The sequence below is a fragment of the Mustela putorius genome, unplaced genomic scaffold (genome assembly GCF_011764305.1).
Source record: "Mustela putorius furo isolate JIRA1106 unplaced genomic scaffold, ASM1176430v1.1 tig00003834_pilon_pilon_pilon, whole genome shotgun sequence".
Taxonomy (NCBI): domain Eukaryota; kingdom Metazoa; phylum Chordata; class Mammalia; order Carnivora; family Mustelidae; genus Mustela; species Mustela putorius.
In genome coordinates, this window is record NW_025421987.1 from 124,452,235 (window position 1) to 124,467,955 (window position 15,721).

The window sequence follows — 15,721 nt, forward strand, 5'->3', positions numbered from 1 at the left end:
CTTTAAGAACCATTATCCTGAATGGCATGATCAGAGATATTGTAAACCAAAGGTTATTCAAATGGCTCCCTCCTTAGGAAACATGCATGGACTCCAGCTACTTACTGAATAAAGTACATCATCTTAGCACACCTTTCAAGATCCCTTAAAACCAACCCATTTCCCACCACTCCTTTCAAGCTCTGTTTACCCTGGCTTATAGAGACACTTCCTTCCCCCAGGGTGTTGGAACCTTGGAGTGTTGTGATTCCTGACACACAATGTTTTCTTCCACCATCCTTGCCTGCATACTACAAATGTTTTAAGAAAGAGGCCAAGCATCTCCTTTCCCCTATCAAGCAGAAACCTTGGTTTTGTCACACCCATCCCTCTGCTGCACCCCCATACCCCCATAGCAGTTTGCTCCTAACAAAGCTCTTCTCCTTTAAACACACACACACACACACACACACACACACACACACACACCCTGCCTGAGACTGACTTTATGCAGGACAATGTGTCAGGCAGTACAGAGTCAACAAAGCAATGTAGAGAAAAGAGAGAAAGGAGCATGCCCTCCAGCTGGCAGAGTTCTAGTTAAACAATTTGGGTGTGCAAGACACATCACATTTCTGTATTTTTCCTAGTTTTAAAGGTTTAATTAAAGTCTAACATCAAGCTTTTACTGAAATGGAGAAGACATATAAATGCAGGCACTTTAGAGCCTTTCCTTTCTCTCCAGCTCTCACTAGAATCTGGGAGGTTTCTATAGAGTCTGGACAGCAGGAGCTGGACTTCTAATAGCCAGTTCCCAAATGCACTGACATCCTCCTTATCCAAGCCTCAGTGGTGGATCTCTGCTTCCATGACAGGCTTGAAATATAGGAATCATCACAGAAGCTGGAAAGTTTCTGCCCAGGGTACTGCTTCCCTGAAGTCTATTTACCACTTTGTATAACTGCCACCGTGTAGCTCATGAGCCACTGTTGCTCTTGGAACCCTTAGACACCTCCTTTGTTGAAACCTTTCAGAAATAAGTGCAGAGAGCATCTATTTTCCTGGGTAATTTCCATATTGCTTTTTTTTTTTCTTCTTCAAAAGCTCCCCAAGAAATAAAGAAGATCACAAATAGGCAGCTTCAGACTTAGCTTCTACCAGATTTGCAACCCAAGTGAAGACTGTCCCAAGGAGTGTGCTCATTGGCTGACTTGAATCATATGTTAACCTCTGAACCAATCATTGTGATTCAAGGGGTTTGGTGTCCTGACTGGCCAAGCCTGGTTGATACCTCAACCCTGGAGCCAGAGGTGGGGTCAGCTGCACACAAGTTTCCTGGTGGACAATGGGGGAAGGTGTGGTTCCCCAAAAGGAAGGGATGGGTTGTGTCAACAGAAGAAGGTCAGACAGAAATATACATGTCTACTACAGTGAGCCAGAACTCAAAGACTGATCAATTTATAAAATCTCGACTAGCAAAAGGGTCATAAGTAGTCAGTCTTCTCTAGGTGCAGCAGATAAAACTGTAATGCACAGAAAATTTGAGAAATTTGCCCAAACTCACACAGTCAGTTAGAGGAAGAATGGTCCCACCTTTGTGTTTTTCATGCTTCCTGTCTAAGTCCTCCACGGTGCAGGACTTGCCTGAGCCTGTCTTTCTTGCCCCAAAGTTCAGAACAGGTTTGTTTTACCTCTCTATACAGTCCTGCACTCCTCATCAGGATTGAAGCTAATGCTCTCTAATGAGAGTTAATTTGGGAATTATTTACATGTGCATGCTTGGAAAATCTTCTCCAAAAAAGTAGCAACTAAAAGTACTTAATACAGTGATGGACATTTCAAATGCTGTTGGCAAAGATGGTTACTTCAAAGCAGAACGTACTCTCAGTCACTACCATATACTGGTCATCGAGTCAACCTCTGCATAGCATCTGTTCTTGTCAAGGAAGACATTGGCGTTTTGAACAAGTGGAAAAACATTCATGAAACATTATTATGTAATGGAGTATTTAATAAAATACTATTATATGATCTTATTTATACACAAGTATATGAAGATATGAGAGTATAAACACAGAAACGGAGATGTTTGGAAATATATTTTAAAATGCTATACTATTGGGACACCTGGGTGGCTCAGCCAGTTAAGCAGCTGCCTTCAGCTCAGGTCATGATCCCAGGGTCCTATGATTGGACCCCATGTCCATGTGCACTACCATGTCAGGCTCTGCTCTTAGTGGGGAGCTACTTCTCCCTCTGTCTCTGCCATGCTCTCTCTCTCTCAGATAAATAAAATCTTTAAAAATAAATAAATAAAATATAAGAATACTGTTTACATTTGAGTGTTGAGATTATGGCTTTTTTTCTTTATACTTTTGGGGTTTTATTTTAGGAAATTTTATCATGAGCCCATATTGCTAACACAACATATGCACGCATTTCCTGAATTTTAAGACATCATTGATTATAAGAGCACCATAAACTTAACAGCTTCTTAGTTAAAAAAAAAAAAATCACTATTATTTTATTATTATATATTATTTTTTTTATCCCAACCAAATGTATGATTTGTTCTTGAGGAAATAATAAAAACGGAGGTATTTTTGTCAATAAAAGGGCAAAGAAATAATATGAGATCATACCTTGGTTACAAGTTAATGATCATTTTCTACACAATGTGGATGTGTCAACATTTTAAAATTTTAGCTTTAAGATGGACATGTGCCATTAAAAATAAACACAAATCACTTGCCAGAGTTATAAATCCACAGACACTGAAATAAATAACCGAAAATGAATATGTTTAAACATTGAAGTCTCTCAACAATGTTCATAGACCCAAACGCCAAGTACAAATAATGTGACAAAAAATGACATCAGCAGCTAATTTCCACTTCACTTCTTCATAACATGGCTGTCTGGTAGTGCACATGGGAATTGCAAAGACTAATGACAAATCACTTATAGTAGCCAAGATCATCAACAAGGAATCTTAACGATATGTACAGAGACCAGAAAATTTCCAGGTCTGATTTTGGGTGCCAGAATTTGGTTCCCTAGAAGCAGACATAAGGCAAGAATTCAGTGTAAGTAGTTATCTGGGAGTTGCAGGGAGCACTAGTCAGCGCTTGGGGAAGTGAAGGAGAGCAGGGAGTCACCCGTCACTTGGGCAGCAGGCGCTGAATGCCATGAGAAAACACTGGGGCCTGGAGAACACATACCTTGGAATTCACTCCGGAGAGTTATGGGTTGAACACGGGTCCTAGGAATTGTGCATTTTCTGACGTTTCTCGCTTGCTACTTAAGCTTCTGGACAGAGCAGTCTTCTGTGGTTTGGAGAAAATAAGCCCTCAGGCACAAAGCTGCAGATGTTGATGAGCTATGTCATGAACAATTGGCCAGTCTGAGGCAATGTGGCTACAGCACAGATCGCACTTGCCATAGGAGGTCCACCTTAGCTCAGGAGTACAGCAAATTGCTTTTTCACCATTTTAAGTATTTCTTACAGTATTCACCTCTTGGCTTTCCATCTCTTTACTCCACTGACCATATCGTCAGTAGTTTTCTGTGCTATAGTCAGCATCACAAATTATCTGGTAACCACTTCCTGCCAATAAAGATTCAAAATCTCTTTGCAGCAGCTCTGGGCACATTTGGATTTGCTGGTTCACAAACTGGCAGCCGTTCACAAAGGGCAGGGAGAGATAGAAGAAAGGCTGGTGGCTCCAGATTGGTAGGCAGCATGTGGAACAAGTCAGGAAACTTACATATGACACTTGTCTTGAGCGACCACAAGATGCGTAAATGTCCCTACCCGCTGCCAGGACCTTGAAAGTTTACGCAGAGGCTTTAACCACATTACGTGTGCTCTGTCGCGGGTACCTTGAAGGTAGTCTCCACACCCCACTGTTCTCTCAAGGCCATGTCCTTGAAACAGCTCCCACCGCAGAAACGGTGGGCAGAATGTACATTTCAAGGACAGAGGAGGGGTTTCCCATTGCCTGGATCCAGCCTGTGGGACAACCAGCAGTCACGTCCTCTCGACGACCTCCAACAGGATTGCACCATCTATTCTGACATTTTAAAAATGGGTTTCTGCATGATTAATTTCTGATTGTTTTACAGAAGACTCACTGTCTTGAAGTTCATTCCCCTTTCTTCTCTGAAATGGACACATTAAGGTGAGTCAGACCTGGAACTCGAACCATAGTCCGAGTGATCCCATATTTTCATCAAGGCACAGTGTTTGAACATGTATGTATAGATGCAGCGGCCACAGCAGACCTGTCCCAATGGTCTGCAATTGACAGCAATCAACAAGACTCCCATTAATAACCCTCTGAAGTAAGAAGTAACTATCCTCCTGGGACAGAGAAATCAACCTGCCCCTGCTACAAAGCTCATAGGCCATTTGAGGCAGGGAAGACAAAAGCAAATTTACTTTTTTTTTTTTTGAAAAATGTTATTTGAGTCATTACCACTACCTTCTAGGCCCAGACCCATATTCTTTTGTCAAAATAGTTCACTATTACTATACACACACATACACACACACACCTGGATTTCAGAAATATGTAGTTCAGAATGAAAAGGGGACAAAATCTATGCAGAGAGAAAAATGTTTTTCTTTCCTTCTTTTTCTTATTTTTTAAATTTTTGCACAACAGTAGTCTTTGGGGAGAGAAATCTCTTCATCTGGGACATACTTGGATAAGGCTGAGTGAAACAGGAGACCGGGTGTGATGTGGATATGGCCAGATACCAAGACCACAGGAGTGGGATGAGGAAGGCGACGCTCTGTGTGATAGCAGATAGAATGTGAACGCCAGAGCAGTGCAGAGGGAGGGGCTGGGGAAGAAATCTGAGAAGGAAAGACGGGAGCCAAACAGATGGAGAGGGGCTGGGACTTGGTGTGGCCAGTGAAATGCCACTATGGAGGAATGATGCTTACTTGCTCCTTGAAAAGCTGCTTTTGTTGCTGAAAAGCAAAGCCCTACTTTGGCGTTCTGAGCTATGCTGTCCTTCCCCGGAAAAGTCTGTCATGCTCATGCATAGTTTGATGTGTTTGAATTCCTTTTAGAGATTAAAAAAAAAAATGAACTGGGATTGAAATCAAGTGGTTGTGGAAGCGGGTCAGAGAGAGTATACAAGGTCCAAGGTCATGGGAGGTTGTCGTGGGGCTGAGATTATAAACTCTACCGGCAGAGCCCACAGTAACGATGAGGTACAGTTCCCTGTACCTCCTTAACCCAGGGAACCAGAGATAGTTTAAGTCAGGTGTACCTATTATTAAAGGTACAAGTGACCTTCAACTGAAATCTGGCCTCCACATTTCTGTGTGTTTGTGTGTGTGTGTGTGTACACGCGCATGTGCACGCTGTTTACCGTATGTCTTAGAACATCAAGGCGAAGCTCTTTTTTTAAAGAAAACTTGCATAAAAACACATATTATGTACGGATGCCAGTTAAAAATAAATATGCATGTTATATACTCCTTGGTAGTAAGGGTTATATTTTTGTCACTTTTCTCAAATTATCATGCGCCTACCTTTGGCTTTTATTATTTGATGTGAGGTCAATAGCATTGAGGAAACACTGAAAGGGACGAGGAAGAAGAGAGAAGATGGTGGTCTGTTTTAATTCTTTAAACTATATGACTTCTTTATTACAAAATTAGTTGATTCCTAAAAAGAATGAAGATCTTATAACCTTGTCAACATGAAGAGTGTAGAGAGAAAACTAGATGCCAAATATAAGTCTAGTTATGGTGAAGATATTGTATTGCTTGTGAGTAATATTTATGTTTCACCTTAATTATGAAAATATGAGTAATGAAATGATACATTTCATAATTTATATATGAAACTTGTTTATGAGGAATGTCATTATTTTTGAACTATTAATAATTCATTGAGTTTTAAAAATTAAGTGGATTGTTTATGATAAAAACAGTCTCACAATTAATGGAAACAAGGTGAATTCATATATATTTTGTTGTATGCCTTTCATTAATTAATTGGCTGCTTGGTTTTTTACAAAAACACACTGTCCATATAGAGGTATAGGTATAGCATGCCACTTTGTTAACAGTAATTAGTTTAGGGTGGTGAACTTCTGTATCCATTCCTCAGTTGATGAACATTTGGGATCTCTCCATAGTCTGGCTACTGTTGATAATGTACTAGACAGCAAACTTTGGGATGACAATTATTGTTCCTATTTTCCTAATTTTGTTCCAATTTACAGAAGGAGAAAATTGACTGTTTGGGTTTTATCTTGGTTAGGTATGTTTTATTCAAATGTGGCATACAGGAAAATGCCCTGGCATAAGATTTAGAAGATCTGTGGTCTTGTCACCCACCTAAACTTTCTGTGCTGTAGTTTAATCTTTTTCAAAATGGAGAGTGACGTTCTTAGCTTCCCATGGATGAAAGGACTGTGCCTAGTTGTGCCTAGTTGTTTCTCTTTTTTTTTTAATTTTCACCTCTTATAGCCCTATTGCTCAGCATAGGAACAGGCTTCTGTTTAATAAGTGTTTAATAAGGCTTGTGTTTAATAAGTTCAATACATAATGATCATATGATAATCATCAAATAATGGATAGTTAATATTACTATATAATTAATACAAATAATAATAAAATGATATAAAATACATGCTTTGTGTCTAATAAATATTTATTAGATGGTTGAATCAAGGAATGAGGCATGAATGGTGTTTTGAATCATTCAACAAGATGTCAAACTAAGGAATAATTATTATATAGCTAGTATTAAAATTCTCCAATAACCAGATTGTCAGGAGAATCCCTAAGTGGTCATGCCTTAATGGCAAGAAAGGCTGAATCAGCTCTTCTCTGTTAGGATTGCAAGTCTTGATCTGGAAAACTCTAAAGATTTCTCAAATTTCAAGGCCTGGGGGCAGAATGATTGACTGCTTTTATTATTTGTTTATCATTTAAATATTAGTGTACAAATACTAATATTCATTATTTAAAAATTGTATCAGTATAAGCATAAGGAAAAAAGGTTAAAATCATCCACAGTTCCACCACCCAACGATAAATGCTGTAAAGATTTCTGTGTATCTCTGTAGATGTGTGTGCGTGTGTGCGCGCACATGCAAAAAGGAGGAAGTAGATAAAGAGAATGAGATAGAAGAAGAGAGAAAGGAAATACATTTGCGTATATTCTTATATAATATTTTTACTATGAAGACAGAATGGCATCAGCTATACCCCCGTTCACGTTAATTTTTAAATACCTAATATATCCTAAGCATTTTTCCATCCTAACACTTTCATTTCCATCACATCGTCTCAATGATCCCCCTATATGGATATATCTCAGTATTACATTGTATTTAACTGATTCCTTTTAATAGGTGGTTAGTTTATTTCCCATTTCTTGCTGTTATAAACAATCTAAGTTGAAAACCCTTGCACATCCATCTGGGCCTTTGATTAACCATCAGACTCTCAAATCCCTTCTTCGCACATATTTCTGTCCTTAGGCAGAGGCTCTTGCCCAGCACTACTGGCAATCAGGGAATTGAACAGACTTCGTGGCAGATGGTCTTCAATGTGTCCATACGTGGGGGTCAAATGATATTTGACTAAACTGAATGGACAATTAAATACAGAATTAGATTGGCTTTTTCCTCTCATCTATTTGATTTACTATCAATCAATATGGATTAAACAAGCAATTCTCATTTTTTACACAGACTTGGCTCTCCTTGTATCTTCCCTCTTGCCTTTCTGTGCATAAGATAGGAAATACATTTGTAAAATAAATATACTGAATATAAATTATAAATATATTGAATTATAAATCTGTTAAATATATGACATATTCAATTAAAAGTACAACTGATTAATTTGTAAATATATAATATCAATTTTAAAAGCTCTTGAAATTTCTTTACCATTTATGGGGCATACATAACCTCTAGTGACTTTCTCAAGGTCACATAGCTAACAGTGGCAAAGCAGAAAATAAAACTCTGGATTCTAAGTTTGCTTGTTGTTTTTAAAAGCAACACTACTTGTATTGCTATAAAGACAGAAGATAATGACCAAATTGTACTTAGCTTCAGAACCAAGCTCAGTTTTTATTTTGTTTCACAAAAGTACATGAGTAGCCTTACAATAAGATGTTGCTTAATTGCAGATAGCCTTTGATGTCTGCGGTGTGTGTGTGTGTGTGAATTCCCTTTGTAGGGGGAAAAAGAATTTGGCCAAATAAAAGCCTTTGTAGCCTAAAAGTGAGACTTACCACTTAAGGCTGGTTCACATCCATCTGTACTCTGGGATGATTCCTGAGGCAACAATTAACTATGTGAACCCAGAAACAACCTTGCTGCCAAGAGGGATTAAATAATTTATGAGTCACTTCTTGTATTCTAAAACAGGTGACAAAGAAATAACGTTGTGATTTTAAAATTGAAACCAGTGGTTGAACGGGATCCCCTAGTGGGAAATGGGAGTGATTGGTGGCTTATACTCTATGCCTTTGAAGAAAACTGTGTAGCCCTGGGATGAGATAACCTCATTCATTTACTTCTCTGATTAAAAGCACAGTACAACTTCTCATGTCTTTTTTTATCTTTACTTCTCAAGTGCTAATTGATAGAATTCAGCAGTGTCTGAAGCATAAGGGATATCCAATAAACACTTTCTTGATTGAAGAATGAATGAATATGTGAATTCACTGAGTACCAAGTATGTTCCAGACATTGTTCTATGTCCTGAGAATATAGGACTGAAAACAACAACAACAACAAAAAACCTCCTCTTATCAAAAAAAAAAAAAAAAAGCTACAATAAATAAAGAGTAAAATGTATAGCAAAATGTATGGTATGTGAAATATTGATAAGGGCTTTAAAGAAAAGTAAATCTAGGAAGGTGAAGGAGTATACATGGAGGATAGGGATGACATTGAAATATTAAATAGAGTTGTCAGAAAGGGCCTATCCCTAATATTTGCAAGAGTACCAATGATATCTACATGCTATTATAGCTAAATATTCCAAAATTATAAATCAAAATAACAAATTTAATTAAGGTATATTCCATCCTCTTACTCTGAAATACATCTTTGTAATGACAAATTTGAAAGTTATGTATAAAGTTATGGTTTTTATATGACAGATAATATCAAGCATGATTGGATTTAATTATCGATATGTGTTTTTGTGTGTTTTATTGATCGGCTAACCATGTTTAAATGAATGATAAAATCAAGATATATGTAATTCATAATATTTAATATGTTTATTCCATCAAATTTGTCATATTTTTCTTTATCTTGGCAAAAGCTCTTTGTAAGTAATCAAATTTTGATGTAATTTTTTAAAGATTTATTTATTTGAGAGAGAGATTGAAGGAAAAAGAGAGTGCTCGTTCAAGCAGAAGTGGTAGAGGCAGAGGGAAAGAGAGAATCTGAAGTAGACTCCCCACTGAGACTAAGACCAGAGCTAAAAGTAGGGCTCCATCCTACCATCCATGAGATCATAACCTGAGCCAAAATCATGAGTCAGAGTCTAAACTGACTGAGCCATCCATGCGCCCCAACACAATATTGTTTTAAGCATCTATAGGATCAAAAATTAAATGTAATTGTACTCCAATTAAAAAACATTTTTAAAAAGATTTTATTTATTTATTTGACAGACAGAGATCACAAGTAAGCAGAGAGGCAGGCAGAGAGAGAGGGGGGAAGCAGGATCCGCTGAGCAGAGAGCCGGATGCAGGGCTTGATCCCAGGAACCTGGGACCATGACCTGAGCCAAAGGTAGAGGCTTTAATCCACTGAGCCACCTAGGTGCCCCCAAATAAACAAATTTAAACATTATTTCATCAAAAAAGTAAAATAAATGTAAAACTTTTTAAAATAAAATTATGCAAGTGCTTTTAAAAAGATATTTTATTCAAAAATTAAATAAAAAATATTAAAATATATACTACTTTGATAAGCAAAATACAATCAGAAATCATGAACATTGATTTTACACTGAAATTTATTTAAAGTTGAATTTTAAAAAATATTATTGAATACAGAAAAAAATCTTTTAAAATGTTTTTTAGAAAGTAAAATTTCCTAATTCTAACATTCAATATCTGTCTGGTTTATGATGAAAATGAGTTTATCATGTTTCATATGTTTCACCTAAACCCATATACATAACAGATTTAAAGAACAAGGCAAATTCTTTAATATTATAAATTGCTCATCAACTACTAAGGGCAAGCATTGTAAATATTGTGCTAATTCATGAGTATCCCCGAGCCCTGTATCAGAACATAAAGAGAAACAGGGAAATGATATTTCATTAAACAAGACAATATTCCTTCCATGTTCTCTGAGAAGGATTTAACAAGTTGATTAAATTATCTTTATCTTTACCCAATATATTAATCATAACAAATACATAACAAATTGCTCAAAAACTTAGCTACTCCAAACAGCATTTATTATCTCACAATTTGGGTGGCTCAGGAATCTGGGTGTGGTTTAGCTGGATGCCTGTGGCTCAGGTCTTACAAAAGGCTGGATGATGAAAGTGTTTCTCAGGCTGTGTCTCAAGGCTCACAGAGGGGGAGGAATTCCATTCCAAGCATACTTACGCGGCTGCTGTTGGCAGACCTCAGGTCCAATCTGTCCATTGGCCAGACACATCAGTTCTTGGCTCTCTCCATAGGGCTGATCGCATGTCAGCTGCTTCCTTCAGAGAGAGGGAGTCACCCAATAGAAAAATATAGTCTTGATTTCTTCTTATAATGTAATTTCCCAAGTGACATCCCATCACTTCTGTCCTACCTTATTTGTTAGAAGTTGGTCTCCAAGATCAAGCCACATTCAAGAGAAAGAAATTCCATAGGAACGTCAATACTGGAGAACTAGGACTTTTCAGGGGTTATTTGGGATGCTGTTGGTCATACCCAACTTCTTCCATGGGTCCAAACCTCCACAGGGGCCGAAGCTTGTACAATTTGGAGGCCCTTTTAAACTAAAAGAACACAAAATCACAAACAAATTAGGAACAAAAGTAATTATTTAGAATAAGAAAGTAAATTACAACAACCTATAAATCTAATAAGATGGGCAACTGCAGTAATGACAAAATCTAGAAAAATTAAGTATTTTTACTAATTCACTGCTTGACACTGTGTAATACTTTTTCCTTACATTTTTGACAGTAAAATCTTTGATCATTTCTTTTTATGACAACAATTTTAGTACATACCTTTTTTATAGATAGAATATAAAAATACTGTAGTCTTTCATCTGGCATGGCTGATCAAGATTTATTTTTCATTTTTGGTATTTAGAAAAGTTTTTCTCAGCTTTATACAACATTTTATTGGCAAAGTCATGAGATTTGTGACATCAAATTTGAGAATATATGTATGAAGTTTCTTTCTTGCCTGAGCTGTAAGAACTGGAAGATTTTTAAAAAATATTTTATTTATTTATTTATTTATTATTCGACAGAGAGAGAGAGAGAGAAAGAGAGAGCCCATGTGGGCAGAGAGGCAGGCAGAGGGAGAGGGAGAAGCAGGCTCCCCGCTGAGCAGAGAGCTGGATACGAGAGTGGAACCCAAGACCCCGGGATCATGACCTGAGTCAAAGGCTGACTCCTAACTGACTGAGCCACCCAGGTTTTCTTTACATAGACTTGTTTCTAGCACTGGACATTTAAAACCCTGCTTCTGTCCTATGACCTACATATTTCTTGTGCTAGGTGTCATGAGATACCCTCACTTCATAGCACAACCTCTGGAACCTGGGCTCCTGTGTGGCACAGCTCTGGGTAAGTCAGCACAATTGAACTGGGAGTATTTCTAGAAGCCATTTCTACAATGGTACAACTATCAATAAATATATAACTATGTCAGCAGATTTTATAAATATGAGTTACTAAACATCCTTTCAGTTGGAACCCCAATCTGCTTCCACTTGATACAAGGGATAATGTAGGAGATGTTGTCAGAGTAGAAAGAGACCATGGTCTAGTTTTAGTTAAAACAGAGCACTTCTAGTGTCATGTTACAAAAACACGACTGAAGACCTGGACTTTCTGAAACCTTTCCCATCATTCTGAAAAAAATCTTGAAGTCTAAGCTTCATTAGTTTCCTCATAAATCCACCTCTGTTCTTGACAAAAAGAAGCCAAGGGGGGAAAGAAATCTATATGGTAGTATACAGAGCAGATCTTTTAATTTTCAGAATTCAATAGAATTGAAGTTAGTCTTGATTTAAAAATGTAGTCACTGTGTGGATCCATCTTTCCTGAGGGAAAGAATAAGGACATGGATTGGCCTGTCCTTCCAGCCTCCTCCAGATTCTATGACCCTGTGATTCTTTCTCTAGTGCATTTGACATCCTTAGTTCATTCAACTGCTGAGGAAGACTCAAAGTTACCCACTTGAACTAGAGGAATTTTCCCACTGTCAGAAGAGTATTGATAGTGAAGGGGGAGTTGGCTACAGTGCTAAGATCTAAATCATGCTTCATGATGATGGCTCCAGGAGTAGGTGCCTGTTCGGAAAGCTGGAGCACCCATCCAGAATGGGGACGCTGACACAGGGAAACTCCTACGTTTCCCTGAACGTTTTACCTCTGAACCTCAGTTCTTCCTGTTTAATTTTATTTTCATTATTTGCCTCTGTTTAACCTGGTATTAATGGATTATTTCCTCTCAGATGGTACCATATTCCAAAAATAAAGTCTTAACTATAAGGGATAAAAGAATTCAGCCATGACATCTGTCATTGTTTAATTAATTAGAGTGCCTCTAATAAGACCCAGAAGAAGGAATAATATCACATCTGAACACAATTACATTGTATCTGCATGACGGCCTGTACTTAGCAATCCTGGGCTTCCTGTTTCTCCATATGTTACAGAAATATAGACAAATCAGAGCATGCCACAAATCTAATCCGCGTTAGATTATAGGAACCTAACCTAAAGACAGGCTTCAGAATTCAATTTTACAAATACTCAGTGGAGGGATTTTTGCTGTTCACAGAGGTTAAAATGTCTCAGTGGAAATTGAAGTAAAGTAATTAGGTGTAGGTCAGGGAATTATTTCAATGTTTTGTAACATGATCATTTTTACCAAGTCCCAGCTTATGTCCAGATTTTTTCGGAACAGTCCACGTTTCAAATTTACTGTCTTATCCCCACCATCCCACCCCCTAGGGAGGTTCACTCACATTTGTTGCATTTCTGTGACCAAATCTTTGGTTTTGAAAATATGAACATACAAAAGTTGGGCAAAAGAGAATGCGTGCTTTACTTCCTGGAATGATTTTCTTAATTGCTAAATCTGCAAAGATAGAAGAAGAAGATAGAAAAGTTGACATAAATTCTGCAAATTAACAGGCAATCTGAATATGCCCCTGTGGTATAAGGATACGGCTTGCTTGTTAATAGTGAAATTCAGGAAGAATCTTTAAATCAGCTTTTAAGAAATTCAACATGGGTTGAGCCAAATGTGTGAATAACATTCAGTACAGGTTGATTTCTACCGCTGCTTTTACTGGCAAACAATGGCCACCTGCCAAAGCATGGTCAACCCACACAGCTGTTTTCAATGATTCATTTCCCTTGATTTCCCAACAGACCCATTCGGAAGGAGAACAGCAGGTTTCAAGCCCCAGTTGCTAGCCTCATTGCTGCTAGGAGCCCTCCCCTTCAATTGTGGGAGTATTTTAAAAGCTAGAGTGAAGGACAGTTGCCCTCGGGAACCAAGTTGTATCCACGATTAGAGTGTAAGCAGGCAAGAAAGGTCAAGAAAAAACTGAAATGTTGATTTTATGGTGAGGTCCTCACCATAGCTCTGAATCATTATGTGCCTACCACTAAGCTTTCTGTCACACCCAGACTTCAGCACAACATTCCAACCATGCTAGCATTTCCAAAATACAGAAAGTTCTTTGAGCCATTAGTACCATTGCTATTCCCACTTACTGGAATATTTTTCCTTTGTCTTTGTTTGAGAACCTTCTGCTACCCACCACCAAGATGGAACCCAAGTATTATAGTCTCTTGACATTTCTTGTGAACTTTCCAAGGTAGGTTAGACCCTACATTCTTAATGGGGGGATATTGACCACGACAGGGCGAAAATTTGTTTTCAAATTTTCAAAAGTTTTCAAAAAGACTCCTACTATTTTTATATATAAAGCACAGATACGCATAGAGTACCTAAACAGGCATATCATTTATCTGTGGTATGAAATTTTCATTTTTGGAATGCATTAGAAGAAAATATCTGAAAAGGCTCCTTAAGTGGACATTAATGAAAAAAGTTTGGGAAACCCTGGGTTATAATCTCCTTTATCTCCCTTATATGTACTTTTTAGCCTGAGTCATTGAGTTTGGATGGTTCGCTACTCATCATTACTGCAGCAGAACCTTTCTAAACACATCTTTCCTCCCACCCAGTCATGGTCATAATGTTCTTGAGAGCCGGGACACTGCCTTGTGTTCCACTGCCCTTCAGGACAACACACAGTGCTGGAATGTAGCAATTACTGAGGATACTGGTCGTTCAGCAGTTGTGTCAAGATCATGGCTTCTTAGTCTGGCTCACAACCCACTGTGCTCTAGAAAGGAAGTTTCAATCCTTCTATCTGCAACAGCCAAAGAAGTGGTGACTAACATTTGAACTTACAGTGTGGGTATGTCCTGTTCAAATTATCCAACATGTTCTTTGGCTCAGCCATTGTCTGACATGCTCTATTTCTGAAAGTGATTGTGCACACCGGGTAACCAATGTCTCTATCAAAACATTCTCATTTCAACATCAGCTGAGTCAGAAGAAGTACTGGGTGCCAATTTGCAGCTTTATATAATGACACAGATCCCTATGACTGTTTTAAATTACTTAAAGGTTGGTATTGGGAGCCCTCCTTACAATGATTTGTGTATATTATTCTTTTATTTGATATAACTTGTATCAATATCCTACATTAAAATGATGATGAAGAAGAAGGTAATGAGGGAGAATAGCTAAATCTATATAGCACATTCTATGTTCTATCCATTTTGCTAGGTATGTTCCATCCACAGTTCTCTGAGAACTGTATTACTCTTTCCTGATTTACAGATGAGGAAATTGATGATTAAGGCAAGTAAACAATTAGCCCAAAAACTCACATTTAGAAGTGGGAAAGCTAGAATTCAAACCCAGAAAAGTCAGACTCCAGAGCTGAAGTTTTAAAAACACTATGCCAATTAAAAAAAAAAAAAATCTGTCTCAAAATTACATGAAGAAAATTCTACATTCTAAAGGTATCTAAAATGATGGTGATGATGATTGCTGTTAACAAGATTAAATATATGGACAGGGCATTTCAATTTGCAAAGAAAGATGAAATCTTGGACTGGGATATGGGCCTAACATCTCAGTTACAGGTCTATGTATTGAAAATTGCCTGTCCCCACAAGAAGGAGCTGAAACAGATTCTAAGGAAAACATATAAATACTTTGGAGGATTTGCATAATCAAATTTGTTGTTAGTCATAATTTATAGAAAAGTATGTGTGTGTGTATGGAAGGGAGTAGTTGGTGAAAGAAGACAGAGAGGGAAGGAAGAGAGAGGGAAAAAACTAAAAGACCAAGTTCTAGTTCTCCACTCCAGTTCCTTGTATGCAGAATTTTTTTTTCAAAGAAGGCTGGCTTAACAGTAGAACATCAGGTCCTAAAATAATAAAAATAAAAAGAACA